Source organism: Neopelma chrysocephalum, unplaced genomic scaffold, assembly GCF_003984885.1.
Source record: "Neopelma chrysocephalum unplaced genomic scaffold, ASM398488v2 Primary Assembly neopelma1_123, whole genome shotgun sequence".
In the NCBI taxonomy this organism is placed as follows: Eukaryota; Metazoa; Chordata; class Aves; order Passeriformes; family Pipridae; genus Neopelma; species Neopelma chrysocephalum.
The window spans coordinates 1,098,524-1,115,743 of record NW_020897785.1 but is presented as its reverse complement, the minus strand read 5'-3'; the positions used below and the strand labels follow the sequence as shown (position 1 = coordinate 1,115,743).

The 17,220-nt window shown below is 42.9% G+C and overlaps 1 protein-coding gene across 3 annotated transcripts in view; it reads left to right on the top strand.

The window, feature by feature from the left end:
- The window catches only part of MSRA (methionine sulfoxide reductase A), a 256,105-nt gene that overhangs the window by 29,877 nt on the left and 209,008 nt on the right, over nt 1-17,220 (top strand). Inside the window, exon 1 of one of the 3 annotated variants that reach the window (XM_027697800.1) lies at nt 946-1,097. The exons of the other annotated variants lie outside the window; for them this stretch is intronic. The gene's annotated coding sequence lies outside the window, so the exon portion shown is untranslated. Of the gene's footprint in view, nt 1-945; nt 1,098-17,220 lie in introns of those variants that run through there. 3 annotated transcript variants of the gene reach the window in all.

Genomic DNA, 17,220 nt, shown 5'->3' with positions numbered 1-17,220 from the left:
TGGAGCAACCTGGGCTAGTGGAAGGTGTCCCTGCCCATGGCAGGGGGGTGGAACTAAATAATCCTTAAGGTCCCTTCCAACCCAAACCATCCTATGATTCCATGATTTTATGAATCTCTCTCACGATTAAGGGAATATTTGCAATTGTTGTGTTAGAGTTTTCTTGAAATGACACAGAGCTCAAATAATTGAAGTTAATGTTAAACTGAGTTTCAGTTCCTCTTAAATCAGAGGGGAAAACAAACTTAAGAGAATGGAAAAGAATAAATTTACAGGGGAAACAAATTTTTTATTTCAAATGGCAAGGTAAACTCAGAGAAGGAGCAGAGAGACAGGTATGAAAATGGGATAGTGGAGGGTGTCCCTGCCCGTGGCAGAGGGTTGGAATGAGATGAACTTTAAGGTCCCTTCCCACCCAAACCATTCCATGATGCACCACCCCAAAGGGACCCCTCACAGACATCATAATTCCACAAGAGGAAACTGAGACATTCAGCCAAGTTGAAGAAGTTGTTCCCACCTTCTCCTGCAGCTCAGGCCCACCAAAAAAGACCACTTGCTATATTTAAAAATTCTGGACCCTGAACTGCTCTTTGAGCCGGTAAATGACACAAAAGGTGTTGTTTCCTCAGTCCCACGAGTGAAGAAGAGAACTCCAACCTCCCTGTCAAATTTGCAGAGCTGATGATACGCCTGAAAATACTGGTTTTTTAAGGATCACCCACAGATTCCCTGTTACAGCCAGTTTGGGAACCACAGTTTGGGAACACTTGGATTAATATCCTTCTCCAGGGAAGTCCAGTGACCCGGTGTAATGGTCCAGTGACTTTAACATTGATGAAAAGGGTCCCTTACAGTATCCTGGGAATCATTTATTAGTGACCTATGGATGCTGCTTAGCAGGTTCAGATAAAATTGGCTTTACATCAGTTGGAGAGGCCTGGAGAAAATGTTCTGTATTGGTAACTGGTTGGGCTGAGTCTAAACTTGCACCTCACTCTGGGACTGGACTGGAATAGTGGGACTTAAGCCTTTGCTGTCTCCACTCAGCTTCTGGTTTCCTTCTGTCTGTACTACACAAAACTTGGGCTTAATAAGTTAGTGAAATTCAAACCTTCTTCTCCCCTTCTCAGCCTGGGAGGCATCACCTTTCCTCTCATTCTTTATCCAAAGAGTTTTTGATCAACCAGTTGCAGATTCCCAAGTCCCAGTGCTTTTAACTGGACACTTTAAGCGGTTGTGAGGATGATTGTTGTGAACTCCAGCTGTGATTGTGCCATTGGTGATAGCAAATTTCCAAAAAGACATTCCTGGAGCAGTTGGAATCCAGTGAGTTCCCTGCCTTAGGTAGCAGGAAAATTCTTTCAGGGCTTTCCAGGTTTAATTTGTGCACTGTGGCCAAATATTTCAAGCACGTACGTTTAAACTGGCTTTAAAAGCCTGTATTTAGGCTTGGATTTGCTGGAAGGTGGATGAGACAGGTCCTTTGGAAAATCAGGCTCCTCTAATTACGTAGGTAACACATTTTAAAATGTTAGATTCTGTCTATGAATCATCCTCTCCCATTATTAGAGGTGACATTTCCATTTAATTTCCCAGTGGGATTCCGTTTAATGTTTTCAAAACAACGTCAGTTGGAATCATATTTGTTTTGGTTGTTTGCCTTTTACAAAGAAAACCTTCAGGAGAGGAATTGCAAAGTTTTTAAAATGGAAGGAAGAAGAGTTTTTTAGAGATGAAATATTTGTAAAGATTCCACTTGTTATTTTCTTTTAAATTCAATACCTTGAATAGATTCCGACTTGGGAGGCAGCTGTGGTGTGTCCAAATATACTGTCAGAAACAAAGGATTTGGGAGTCTGCTGGATTTTCTTATTTTGATCATGTTCTCATTGAGTGAATTGCTGGATTTTCTTATTTTGATCATGTTCTCATTGAGTGAATTGGGTGTATTTAGTGCTGCTGTGAACAGAACTGATCCTTAGGTTTTAATTTAGGTTTTAATTTACACATGAAGAATTTAGTCCATCCTGGGAATATTCAGATTGTCTTACTAGGAAGGGATTTTTTTTTTTTAGCAGGAATATCAAATTTTCATTAAATTACTGCTGTGATGAGATATATACAGTCTGTTCTGAATATGTCTGTGCTAAATAAAAGGAAGCCAAGTGGTTTTTGGCCCTGATCCCACATGGCACGGACTGGGAACATCACTCAGGCCAAGGGGGGGAGGTTCAGCTTTGGAGACAAGACTCTGTGTTCTCCAAATACCCTGATTTTTTTTGAGATGACTTTTGTGGCTTGAGGTTTTATCAGCCATCACTAATAAGATTCTGCAAGATATCTGAGTCTCTGCCTTGTTTCGGGGGTTGGTGGATCAAGTATAATGTGAAATGGAAATGTTGGGAAATATTCTAAATAAAGAAAAACTGCTCCTGCTTTTGGGAGAGTGTGAAAAGGGAGGGAACAGCAGAGGGGGGAAACAACACGTGTGTGAAGGATGAGAGAGACATAAAATCTTAGTGTGCTGCTTATTAATAGGATTTATTGCTGCTCTTTGTAATAACCCTGATTGAAACAATTTCTTTTACGTTGTGTGCTTGATATTTGCCAGGAAATTAGGGGGAAACATTAAATGTGTTGCTTTCTACCCCACACCCCCTTTCCCTTCTCCCGATCTTTTTACTTGGGAGGTTTTAAACATTTATGGGGAAGAAAACCCATTTTAAAAGGGCATGTAGCACCAAGGTAATAATCACAGAGCTGTGCTGCTTTATGGGGCAATAATCCAGTTGCCTTGTTTGAAAAAGCTACTTGGCCTTCATTCTCCAAGGCTTTTTCCCTTCGGGAATGGAGCTGGATTATTGCCTTGTAAAACAGGGCTGCATTGCTCTTGTTGATTAATTATAAATCTTTGCCTATCTCTGCTCGTGGGGTGCTTTCTGTCTCACAGCATTCCTGCTCCTTTCCTTCGTGGCTTTGTCCTGCATCCCAAGAATTCAGAGATAAAAGCTCGATTTGTGGCACTCAAATGTTAATCTCCATTCTGGGAGTTTCTGGCTGAGCGTGTCAGACATTAATTTTCTTCTAATAAAGGTGAATCACAGTTTATTCAACTTCACATCTCGTATCCACATATTTTCTGGGATGTCTAAGCCAGTAGTAAGTAAATGTTAGCAAGAAACTTAAGTGGAACCATCCAAATGAGTTGGAAGAAGGTCTGGGGATCTCCCTAGTCAGAACTGGGAATGTGGGCCACCATCAAGGTACTGTCATTGTTAGCACTAAGCTGGGAATTGACCCCCCCTAAGTGTTGTTAATTGACCTTTTTGGGCTCTTTCCTGAAATTTTTAAGTCTTTTTCCACTTCCTGAGACTTTCTGGGAATGGGAAAGAGCAGTCCAGGAATACCTGGGATGGCAAGGAACCAAACACAGCCATGATCATGTGGTTGCTGGCAGGACATTTTCCCAACTGCAGGTGATCTGGCAGGACAGTTGGTCCTGAAGTATTGCCAAACAGGGCTCCAAATTGATAGACAATCTCCCAACTGGAAGATTATAGGATTTATAACATCACCTGGAATTTGTGTGCTGGAGTCGGAATAATGTCCTTATAAATTACGTCTCGTGTGAGGGGAACGACCCGAGTTTGCTCAGTGAGCAATTGGTGAATGAGCGTTTTTGGATGTAGCATTTATGATTTGTGCTTGGGAAAATGGCCACCACCATTCCTGATTTATTTATGGATCAGCATGAATGCAATGGGCACTTACACTGTAAAATAAATTCGAAGTTGGACCTTCTGTGTGTGACCACCAGGCACAAAGTCGTGTTTGATGTGGAGGGTTTGTCACACACCCAACTCCATCACCAGTGATGATTATCAGTTGTTTCCGTTATGAACAGCAAAAAAAGTGACAAGGAAAAGTGTGATTGCACTAATTAAAAGATATTTTATAGTGAGAGTGTGAATGTCCATCCTTGGAGATGGTGAAAACTTGGCTGGAGGTGACTCTGAGCAGTCGGATTGAACGTTGAATTTATTCTGCTTTGAGCAGGTGTTTGGGCTTCAGACTTCAGTGATCCTTCCATCCTACATCCTTGTGGGATTGGAAATAGGAGGTGCTGCCTTTATGTCACTGTTACAAACTGCACAGGAAGCCATGGATTCCAGGGTGCTGCTTCTGTGTCACTTCTTTTGGTTCTCCCTGCTCTCTTCTCATCTTCCTGCTTTAGTAGTTCACAAACTGTGCAGCAGAGGGAGAAACTTCTTGTTACTTCCTGGATAAGTTGGACAATGTGTCCTGGGGGTCTGGTTAAAGCACAAGTTTTATACTCTCTCAGTTATAGGTTCTGGTGGAGTAGCTTTGTGGTGATCAGCTGCTTTCAAACCACACATCACCAGTGAGGTCAGAGTCAAATTATGCAGAGAATATTTACAAGCTTTGCAAAGACTTGATGACAGAAAGGAGCTCAGCCCATCCCAGGATCCCACCTGAAATGTATTTCTCTGTCTATAATGGGCTGCATCACCAAAATAAATGAAATGGTTTCCTGGTCTGGAGTCAGCCTGACCACATCCACCTGAAAGCCTTTCACCTGACACAACTTTATGGCAACATTTAAAACATCTTTTGGGAAGGTTCCTGGTCCCAACTGGCAGTAACTGGGTAGATAAATCCGCCAGCCAGTCTGCAGGGTCCTGGATCGTGGAATCCCAGAATGGTTTGGGTTGAAAAGGACCTTAAAGCTCATCTTGTTCCAACCCCCCTACCATGGACAGGGACACCTGCCACTGTCCCAGGTGGCTCCAACCTGGCCTTGGGCACTTCCAGGGATCCAGGGGCAGCCACAGCTTCTCTGGGAATTCTAGCTCAGTCCCTCACCACCCTCCCAGGGAAGAATTCCTTCCCAATATTCCATCTCTCCCTGCCCTCTGGCAGTGGGAAGCCATTCCCTGTGTCCTGTCCCTCCCTCCCTTGTCCCAAGTCCCTCTCCAGCTCTCTTGGAGCCCCTTTAGGCACTGGAAGGGGCTCTAAGGTCTCCCTGGAGACCGGTTTGTATCTGATCTTTTTAATTGCCTTAAATTAGAATTTTTCTCCCTTTTCTTTCCTACTTGGCCTCGTGATTTCTCGCTCTTGTGTTCCTGACAGCTCAGTGACCTGACACTCTGAAAAATGCTATTTTTCTGACACTCCATATGCAGGAATCTCTCGTGCTTGCCTGAATTACAAGGAGTTTATTAACTTTTAGTGAGCTGGGCTCCTCTTTCTCACCCAGTAGGGCAGGACACAGGTTTCACAGTGAAGTTCTGTGCCCTGCATTTTGCAGTTTTTATAAATACATGCAGTAAAAATGTATGTTATGGGCACATAAATGAGGCAAATTGCTGTGTCTCACTATTGACTTTTGTTTGAGACCAGATGTATTGATAATTCACCACCTGATGATGGTTAATTTTGGGTGCTTGATCCTCAGTCTTGTTTTTGAGGGAAATCATGATACTTATAGAAGTTCTGGAAGTTTGGATGCTGAGCAGAGTCTGTAGTTCTCTGTGTGAAATGGGAACAGGTCTGATCATCCAAGAAATCAGAATTTTTCAGTTCTTTAAGTGTCAGTGCTGATCACTTTTACAAAGGTCTTTGATTCTGAAATATTATAGAATTACAGAATGGTTCAGGTTGGAAAAGACCTTTGAGATCATCAAGTGCAACCATTAACCCAGCACTGCCAAATCCACCACTAAACCCTGTCAAATCATATAATAAAGGTAAATCTTTCTCAGTTTACCCATAGGAAACAATTTAACCCTAATAATATCAAAAAGACTTTTATGAACAGTGTTGTTTTATTATTTACAATTATTTAGAATTATTTAATAATTTGTAATGTGCATTTTTATTTTTACTGTGTCCAAGTTGGGAATAGGATGGACAAATATATTTAACTATCAACCATTAATTAGTAACAAGTAGAATTAGGAGGAAAAGCACAATTAGGAGGGTGAGTTTTGGGAAGCAGGAGGAGAGGACTGAACTGCTGGGTTTGGGGCAGCAAATCTCTGAAAAGGTTTATAATAAAAAAACAATTTAAATTTAGCAAAGAGGGGCCCTCACGTGACACCACCTGCATTTGGGACGTGCAGGTTAATAAATATTTTCCCTCTACTCCTCCAGAGAGTTATTGCTTAAAAATGAAATGTATTTCTGCACCCCCAGCCCTTAATTTCTTCTTCTTTTGTGCAGATGAACTCAGAGCAGGGGGGTGTTTTAACTTCCCTCAGAGCAGCATAATTGGGAGGATCTGATGCAAATAAATTGGCTCAAATTTTCCCTTAATGTCCCTTTTTCCAATTCTCTCCCTGCCCTTATGAACTGTGGTTATTGTGGCACTGGAGGTACCTTTGAAGAGCCAGAGCTGCCTGTGGCAGTGGAGGCAAAATCAGAAGAAAATTTGAATGATTAATTAATGTAATCCAGTGTCTGTTTTACCAAAGGCTTTCAGGGGCTTGTTTAGCTCCATTAATGAGAGAAATTCCAACGGCAGGTTTGTGGAAGAGGGTTTTGAAGAGTGGAAACGACCCAACTGCTGGAGGGAAAGGGATCATCCACCACCCACTGAATTAAACTAAGGGAAAACACTCTCTTAAAGCTTTGATTTTTTACTTAGTTATTGTTATAAAGTTATTATTGTTGTAAAAATCAGCCTGGTGCGCAATTTCTTTAAAGTTGTAAAGGGCAGAGGACATAAATCTCAGCTATAACTATGAGCTAAAAGTGTCCACATTCCTCAAGTGACTGGGGAAATTCATGGAAAAAAAATCTGCTGGGAATATGGATACATGTACTACCCTGGAGGCTGGAAAATATTCCAGGAAGTTGCTCTTCTGTTGGAGGGAGAGCCAGGACCTGAACTGATTTTTACTTCAACCTGTTCCAAGTTGAATTTGTTTTTTTTTTGCTTTGAATTCCCTGTTTTAGGAGTGAGAAACCCCTGTAATCAAACCAAAAAGGGAAAAGAAATAAAAATATTGATGTATTTAAAATTTAGGAACATTTTTATCCATTCGAAACTGTTGTTCTCGTGCTTAAATTTGAAAACAAACAGCGATGAACTAAAATACTGTTATTTGACAGTGTTGCAGAAAGAGTTGTGTGTGGCTTTTGGAAGTTATGTAGTTCAATTCCTAATTAAACTTTAAAGTTGGGGCCTTGCTCACTGAGTGCTGAAAATCTCTTGAGGATATTGATTTCATCACATTTTTAGGCACCTTGTTCTTGTGCCCAAATACTTCCATTCTGAAATTTGTTTTTCTTGCTGCTGATATTTTCGTTTCAAAAATATGCAACTAAATGTTTTAGCACTGAAGAATTTGCAGATTTGGGTTTTTTTTCATAAAAACATTTGTTAATTGATTATCCTTGCAAATTTTTAAAGTAAGGCATAGTAACAATTGCTGTTGAAGAATGTCATTGATTCCTGTCCAGCTGTAATTATATTATTTAATGTCAGTGACTGTTACAGCTGTTTATGGGATGCAAAATATCCCAAGTGGAGATGTAGGATCATCAAGTGGAACAATGACCAAACACAGAGAGATCTTCAAAGTTGCCTTAATTAGTTTTTGTAGCCTCAAAACTGTGCAGATCACAGGATTTTGTCCTAATTCATCCTTTCCCTGCTCCCCTATAGATGAATCCCAGAATTGTTTAGGTTGGAAAAGACCTGTGAGGTCAAGCAAATCCAACCATTAACTGCCAAGGCCACCACTAACCCCTGTCCCCAAGTGCCACATCCACATGGCTTTGAAATCCCTCCAGGAATGGGGACTCTACCCCTGCCCTGGGCATCTGTGCCAGGGCTGGACAACCCTTTTCCAGGAAGGAATTGTTCCTAATATCCAATCTAAACCTCCTTTCCTAATCAAAGTAAGTAGAGAAAACCTCAAATATTGTAATTCTGTAGCAGAGGAATATTGTAGGCTTTGAAGTGAACACTGAAGGTGCAAAACCTTCACCTGTGTCATCACAGAATAAGGGAGGTTGGAAGAGTCTCCTGGAGACCTGTGGCCCAACTTCCCACTCAGAGCAGGCCCAGCTTAGGTAGGTGGGGTTGCTCAGCTATCTAGGTGTAGATAGTTCTTAATTCAAGATATCCTGTGATTCACTTTGTACCTGTTTAAAATCAAAATTCTAAATGTCCTTTTACACCAGTGCCTTACCATGTCCCTGTATTCCTGATTTCTGCTCGTTGTCTACGTGGGTCTTGGCATGGATTGGATTAATTTCTGTTATTTCATGCCTCTATCAGGATTTTAGTTCTGGTTTAATCCACCTTGTGTTTTCACTCTCTCTTACTCACAGCACAATCCCTTCCTCGTGGATAATTGTAACCATTAATCACAGAATCATGGGATGTCCTGAGTTCGAAGGGACCCACCAGGATCATCCAGTCCAACTCCTGGACCTGCACAGGACACTCCAACAATCCCACCATGTCCCTGTTGTCCAAACATTCCTTGAGCTCTGGAAGCCTTGGGGCCGTGCCCAAAACCTGGGGAGCCTGTTCAGTGCCCCACCACCCTCTGGGGGAAAAATATTAATATTACAACTAAGTTAAACCTGCAATTAAAAGCAAAAGAGTGTTTTAAACGAAGAAGAAGCAGCACATAAGACATAATTTTGCATTTGATACCTGTAGTTACTGCAATATTTAAATATTAATAGTTAAATAATATTATATTTTAATATAATTAAATAATATTAATTTTAACAATAGTTAAAAACTTCTTGTTGATGAATTGGGAAACATGGTGTTGATCTCTCAGCTTTGTACCATTTCATGTCTTGAAATTCTTGGTTTTGGGGACTTTTTTTTACTCATTTTGCATATTCTTAAAAAATCAAGGCACATAACCCACTCGTAGATCCAGAGAGCAATTTTTTTTAATTCATGAAAAGTCATTTGGTTCTTATTTGCTCTTTACACGCTGATTTTCTCTGTACCAGTAAAAATTCCACTTTCTAAAGATGGTTTAGGTGAGGGCACCAAATAACACTTTACATGAGGACAAACTGTGTGAGAACCTGTTCCTGCTGCACTTCTGGGCAGTCCAGAAACGTTCTGCACTTTATAAGATGCTGCCTGAAGTGTGAGAGACATTTCAAAGAACTCCCCCCTTCTCACAGGGGTATTTGCCATAATCATCTCTGCTGGAACAAGTTCCTTTGGAATGCTAATGAAGCCTCAACTCCGGGAGGTTCTTTGTACAAAGTTGCCTTACATCAGATTTCAAAGCACATAGAAGAAAATTTAACCCCAAAACATGTCCCATTCCCTTTCCTGCTGCTTCCTGACACGCAGGACATGGGGAGATGATTGATAAAATAAGTGTTAATGGGGTGAAGGGGAACAGGGTGCAAGCAAAGCCCTGGGATGATGCCATTTTAGGTCCACGTTAATTGCTCGGTAATTATCCAAGAAGAGAAATAAATAATTTTTGAGAGAAGATGTGATGAGGGATGTTGGATGGCTGTAGTTTTAATTGGAAAAAAATAGGCTTTTCTGTAAGCTCCCCTCTTTTGCCAACTCTCGTGGGTTTTCACAATTCTCCTTTTTAATGGGCCAGTTTGGATTATCAGAGAATCATGGTTTGGGTCGGAAAGAGACCTCAAAGCTCATCCAGTTCCAACCCCAACACCTTCCACTATCCCAGGTTGCTCCAAGCTCTGTCCAACCTGGCCTTGGACACTTCCAGGGATCCAGGGGCAGCCACAGCTTCTCTGGGCAACCTGTGCCAGGGCCTCCCCACCCTCACAAGGAGGAATTTCTTCACAATATCCCATCTAAACCTCCCCTCTTTCAGTTTAAAGCAGTGAATGTGCCCAAAAATAAGATTACATGGAAATGAGAGCATTTTAAAATTCTGAAGTGGCTTTCCAAAGGCAAATCCCATAAATGTGGGATAAATGAAATGACCAGTGTATTGCTGGAATTGTCTCAGTGACCCACATGGTCCCTTCCTAATAGAATAACAATTAAACAATAACTTAGAATATCGAATAGTTTCCAGTGTGAATTGTGTTTATCTTAATATCTGACTTTTTTTTACAGAAATGATTTGACTCTCCAGCCTTTATGAATTGTACAACTGGGGGCTGAAGATAAAATTTTAACTCATTGAGGAAAATACCCTTCCATTCTTAAGGAGTGTGAGCTGTGCTATTATTCCATTTTACAGTGGCAGAAAAATACCTCGGTGAATAAAAGTATTTTTATTAAATTCCTGCTATCATATCTTCCTTTTTACATTTGGCAAGGATTAATATTGCTCTATCATTTAGTCATAAAAGAGCAGGTCCTTGGAATGAACTGTGACAAGAGAGAGGTGAAGAAGAGCTTTGATGGACAGATCTGATATAATGACACGGGAGATAATATACAATCCACTGGCCTCATATCTTGATCTTTTATATGTGTTCAGCTGCAGGAAAAATAGAGGGAAGAAGGTTTATATTAAAAGAAAAAAGCAGAGGGCAGTTTGATTGCAGCAAGCTGGCTGGGATCAGTGCTGTGGAGGAGGAGGGGATGTGTGTGACCATCCAACTCCCTTTTCGTGGGGAAATGGGAATGTTGTCTCACTGGAGCCCAAGGGAGGAATCATTTTGCTGAGATGTCCTCAAAACTCCTAATTTATCCTGCTGACTGAAGACTGAGAGGACTTTGGAGAAGACAAAGGACAGAAGAGTTCTGTCCAGAGAAGCTGTGGCTGTTCCGTCCCTGTAAATGTTCAAGGTCAGGTTGGGCGGGGCTTGGAGCAACCTGAGATAGTGAAAGATGTCCCTGCCCATGGCAGGGTGTGGGACTGGATGGTCTTTGAGTTCCCTTCCAACCCAAACCATTCCATGATTCTCTGCGACCCCAAGCTGATCTATTAAGAAGCACAACAGTGAAAACCCATGAAAGCTGGCAAAAGAGGGGAGCTTACAGAAAAACCTGTTTTTTTCCCAATCAAAACTACAGCCATCCAATATCCCTCATCATATCTTCTCTCAAAAATTATTTATTTCTCTTCTTGGATAATTACTGAGGTATTGGGATAGGGGAAGGTGTCCCTGCCTATGGCAGGGGGTTGGAACTGGATGAGCTTTAAGGTCTCTTCCAACCCAAACCATTCTATGATTCTGTGATTCTATGACATTAAATATCCAGAGCATTTTGGAATTGTTTTTTTCTTATTTCTTCTCCATCTCCTTCTGCCCAAGGGGGAAAAAGTACTTCCAGCTTGTAGCACAAAGTGGATGTGGTTGTGCCACATGTCTGTCCCTGGTGTTCCCATGAACTTGTGAACCAATTGACCAACTCCAGGGATGGAAACCCATCCCTGGAAGTGTCCAAGGCCAGGTTGGATGGGGCTTGGAGCAACCTGGGATAGTGGAAGGTGTCCCTGCCCATGGCAGGGGGTGGAACTGGATGAGCTTTAAGCTGCCTTCCAACCTAAACCACTCTGTGATTCCATGGAGCTGGGATGGCTCCAGGCTGTGTTTCTCCACAGATAAACCTTGTGGGATGTGGTTCCAAGGGATTAAAGGAAAACATCAAGCTCTGGGAAGACCTTGGAGCCCCTTCTAGTGCCTAAAGGGGCTCCAGGAGAACTGGAGAAGGACTTGGGACAAGAGATGGAGGGACAGGACAAGGGGGAATGGCTTCCCACTGCCAGAGGGCAGGGTTAGATGGGATATTGGGAAAGAATTGTTGGCTGGGAGGGTGGTGAGGGACTGGGATAGAATTCCTGGAGAAGCTGTGGCTGCCCCATCCCTTGGAATTGTTCAAGGCCAGGTTGGATGGGGCTTGGAGGAACCTGGGCTAGTGGCAGGTGTCCCTGCCCATGGCAGGGGGTTGGAATGAGACAGAATTTAAGGTTCTTTTCCACATCAGATCCATGAGGGCACCTGGAGAGGCTCTGGGGAGACCTTGGAGCCCCTTCCAGTGCCTAAAGGGGCTCCAGGCGAGCTGGAGAGGGACTTTGGACAAGGGATGGAGGGACAGGACACAGGAAATGGCTTCCCACTCTCAGAGGGCAGGGAGAGATGGGAGATTGGGAAGGAACTGTTGGCTTGGAGGGTGGTGAGGGACTGGGATGGAATTCCAAGGGAAGCTGTGGCTGCCCCTGTATCCCTGGAAGTGTCCAAGGCCAGATTGGAAGGGGCTTGGAGCAACCTGGGGTAGTGGAAGGTGTCCCTGCCCAGGGCAGGGCGTTGGAACGAGATGATCTTTCAGGTCCCTTCCAACCCAAACCATCCTGGGATTCTGTGACTCTATAACATGTGAAACCAAGCCCTGTTTTCCACATTTAAGTTTTTACATTATAATTTTAAATGTCACCCTGGAGCTAAACAACTGCCTGGCTTTGAAGAGACCAAGTTTGTGTTTGCTTTTAACTTTAATCTCTCGAAAACTACCAAAAAATTATTTTTACTCAGTACTCTTTGTTTCTTCTGTTTAAAGATGTGTTTAATTCTTCAAAAACTTTTTTCAATGTGATATTATCATTAAAATAAGTGTATTAAACTCAGCTGCATGAATAATTCATGATGCAATCTTGAAAAAAACAGCCACACAAAACCACAATAATTAGTTTTATGTGATAGGAAAGGCATTATTTTCATATTTAGACAGGAAGGGAATATTTATTTAGATACACCATTCATGGGGTACTAAATTATGGCAGAAACCAGTGTTTGTAATTTAAAAAAATGACAAGTTAATTTGAAAACCAGCCCTAAGATGCAAAGTCATACCTTGCCACCTACCTGATAAAATTGATTACTTTGTGTATTTATGCATTTGCTGTTAAATGGGTGGTTTCTAAATGTGATTGCACGTTGAAAAGCAGAGTTGAGCCCACGATGTTGCCTTTTATGATTTTTTTGTTGCATTTACTTGTAATATTTGCAGTAGTAACGTCTGTAATTTTCTGAGGACACAATGACAATTCTCGTTAATTCCCTCCAGCCTTGGAGACAACTTTGAAGGAGTTGGGGGATGGTTTGCTGGAGTCATGGCATGAGCCTCAAAATACCATTTTCCTGGATTTGGGATTGGCAGCTGCCTAAATACTGTCATCCAATACTCACCTCCCACTTCCCAGAGGAGCCTTTCTGGCACTTTTGACTCAAATTGTCTTTTTTTCCTCTTGCTGACATTTGGAAAACCCTTCTCCCTTTGTTCAAATGCAGAGTAAGGAACTGTCCTGAGTGAGTGCCCTGAACTGTCCTGCCCTTAACCTGCATTTTCCAGAATCCTGAATTTCTGGTTACTCACTGAATGGCATTTTTTTTCAATTTAATTAATCACCACATTCAGAGCAAATAAGAAAAACCCCAATTTTATTTCTTTAAGCTGGGGCTGGCAAGGCCTCCAGGCATTTGTAGGGAGAGGATCGTGGATATTTTCACATTCCCTGTTGTCCTCACTCCTTAGCTGCTGGATGTTTTTCCACGACCTCATAAGATGAAATGTAGTGTCACTTGAATTTCAGATATTGAGTATTTTCATGATCCAATTAGTAGTTCCTGGAGCTTGCTTTGCATCCTGTGCTCAGAATAAGTTTTGGGAAGTTACTTTGATCTTAGCAGTCTGTGGGAACAAGCGATTTAATAAAAAGGCTTGAATAATAAATACATTTATTTATTGATTTATCACAAATATCTTGATTTTCATAATGCTGAGATACCTTCCTGCATTGGTGACCATTGAATGATGTAAATTTTAATTTGTGCTGGGTGGATAAGGGTGGATAAGCTCAAAATTTGTGAGCTGTGAGAGCAGGGAGGTTGGAATGTGAGCTGGGACCTGCAGCACTGGCTGAGCAGTTCCTTGGGTGCCACCAGTTGTAGCTGCAAAGGGTTTACACAAGGGTTTACAGGCAGTTGTAGGGTTAAAATGAAACCCTGAATAAAAACCCTGTTCACAGACAGAGCTGAGGCCTTGCCAGAAAAAAATCTAATTAAATAATTGTGTCTGTATCATGATGGGGACACACGACAGGGTTACTGTAATGGGTGTGGACAGGCATCATCCTGGCATTTCCAACCTTCTGAGCACCTGATTTTGGGATTTTAACATGGCTTGAATGAAATACTTGAACAGAGTGATGCTGTGAAAAAGGGCTCGTTGAAATGCTGTCAATGGCTCAGAGCAGCTGAGAGAATTTTTATTCATATCAGAGAATTGTGGGATCATTTAGGTTGGAAAAGCCCTCCAAGATCCTTGAGCCCAACATCCCCCAGCACTGCCAATGCCACCACTGACCCATGTCCCCAAGTGCCACATCCACATGGCTTTGAAATCCCTCCAGGGATGGAGACTCCACCCCTACCCTGGGCAGCTGTGCTAGGGCTGGAGAACCCTTTTCTCTGTTCTGTTCTGACCTTGGCTCTGGAGACACTGGAAGGGCTGGAGGTTTCCAGCCTGGAGAAGAGAAGGCTCCAGGGAGACCTTAAAGCCCCTTCCAGTGCCTAAAGGGGCTCCAGGAGAGCCCTTTGGACAAGGGTCTGGAGGGACAGGACAAGGGGGAATGGCTTTAAACTAAAGAGGGGAGATACAGGTTAGATATTGGGAAGGAGCTCTTGGCTGTGAGGGTGGTGAGGCCCTGGCACAGGTTGCCCAGAGAAGCTGTGGCTGCCCCATCCCTGGAAGTGTTCAAGGCCAGGTTGGACAGAGCTTGGAGCAACCTGGGCTAGTGGAAGGTGTCCCTGCCAATGACAGAGGGTGGAACTGGGTGATCTTTAAGGTCCTTTCCAACCCAAACCCTTCTATGATTCTATAATTCTCATAATTTGAATATCTGGCATTTCTGACTCTCAGAGCTCATGGTGAATGTTGAACTCAATGATTTTAATCTGAGCAGTGGGAAGAATTTAGGCCTTGTCTTCCTTTATTTAAATACCATTATATGGTGCTTATTTACCTCAAAATCTTTCAGAAGCTTTCAATGAAGTGGCAAGTTCAGCACAGCTCTGCACTCCTAGAATTCTTTCTCTGAATTTACTCTCCTTTTCTAGTGGAAATTGTTGAAATGATTTAGCTGAGTCTTAATTATATTGTCATTATCATATTGAGCAGTACCTGGATGTTGAGCAGTAAGTTTTGGAAGTTAGGCAGAGGTGCAGGAGATAAAGATTATTGCTATGAGAGTATTGCAAATAGCACTGGTATATCTCAATTATTCCTTATTATTCTTTTTGTTTGCTGTTTGTATCTCCATGCTGATTTCAGGAACACCTCATCAGTGACTGGTACCCAGTTTAAGCACCTGGAAATATTTTGGTTTTTCAACTAGGAAGACCCACTGTTGTTCTTTGCACTGTGTCATTTCCCCAGCCATGAGGAGGCTATAAAACATTAGCAAATAATTTTTTAATCTGTTCCATTAAAGGCATCATCAGAGTATTCCTCACAGTGGGTTTGACATCCTTTGGAACTTCATATCCCGAGCAGAGCAGGGCCTGTTCATCCCATCAAAGCTGATCTGTGCAAACTTTTGTTGTGCTAATTCAAACTCCCTCAGGGTTCTCTGAGGCACCAGCAGAGATTTTAACATTTTGACTCCTGCGCTGCTGGATTTTGTGTATGTCACCTAAAAAGCAGCGAGGATTTTGTTTCTTTCTTGTTGTTATTGCCTGTTCTTTGTTCCTTCAAAGGCTTTTCAAGGCATTTCCCTCTGTTTTTGTGGATGCGCTGATTTCTTCCCGTGATTTAAAGTCAGGAGAAGATTTTCTCTGTTCCTTTAGGTTACTTTACAGGTTCTTTTTGAGCTTTCAAAGGCACTGCAAGAAACAAGGTTGTGTTGTTATCACCACTGTCAGATCCTTTGTGCAATAACAAAAGAACCATCCAAAGATCCTCTGCAGAAAGATGGGAATGTATTGTGGATGAGCAGTGAGGTTTCTCCTCACAGCTCCTGGAGTACCAAGTCTCAGCACAACAATATAATTGGTATAAATGGTATATGAAAGTCGTGTTGCCTGTGCAAAGTCAACTGTTGTGTCCCAGCGTGGGAATGATATAAAAAATACTTTCATTTTTTGTGGGTAAAATTCCTGCCATGTGGTGGTAGTGGCTTGACCAGGTGTCCTCTAGGTTGTGTGTGAACCTTTCCTGATGTTTCTGTTTCCCTGGATGATGTGTTCCCTAAACCTGGAGGTGGTGGCAGCTTGGGATCACAGGGTCATTAAGGTTGGAAAAGACCTCAAAGATTATCAAGTCCAACTGTTAACCCACCACTAACCCATGTTCCCAAGTGCCACATCTACATCTCTTTAAAATCTCTCCAGGGATAGGGACTCCACCCCTGCCCTGGGCAGCTGTGCCAGGGCTGGACAGCTCTTTCCAGGAAGGAATTGTTCCCCGTATCTAAACTAAACCTCTCCTGGCACAACTTGAGGGCATTTCCTCTTGTCCCTTGTTCCCTGGGAGCAGAGCTCGACATCCCGCTGGCTCCACCGTCCTGTCAGGGAGTTGCAGAGAGCCAGAAGGTTTCCCCTGAGCCTCCTTTTCTCCAGACTAAACATCCACAGGGTGAGGTGTCTCACTTACAGGTGTGGAATGTCACTATCCTGAGCTTTCTCCAGCTCTTAGTATCATGGAATCATGGAATCATTTAGGTTGGAAAAGCCCTCTGAGACCATCGAGTCCAACCATTCCCCCAGCACTGCCAAGGCCACCACTAACCCATGTCCCCAAGTGCCACATCCACAGGGCTTTGAAATCCCTCCAGGGATGGGGACTCCACCACTGCCCTGGGCAGCTGTGCCAGGGCTGGACAACCCTTTCCAGGAAGGAATTGCCCATAATATCCAATCTAACACTCCACTTCCGTCCCTTGTTCCCTGGGAGCAGAGCCCAACACCGCCCCAGCTTCCCCCCTCCTGTCAGGGAGTTGCAGAGCCAGAAGGTGCCCCCTGAGCCTCCTTTTCTCCAGGCTGAGCCCCCCCAGCTCCCTCAGCTGCTCCTGCTGCTCCAGCCCCTTCCCCAGCTCCGTTCCCTTCCCTGGACACGCTCCAGCCCCTCCATGTCTCTCTTGTCTGAGGGGCTTCTTCGTGGTGAGGATTCCTACAGGAGGGAGGAAGGAAGCATCGGATCAGCAAAGCAGCGCATCAAAAAGAGCAAAGGAATCAGGGGTTTGCAACGTAGTTGAAAATAAAAAAAATGAAAGC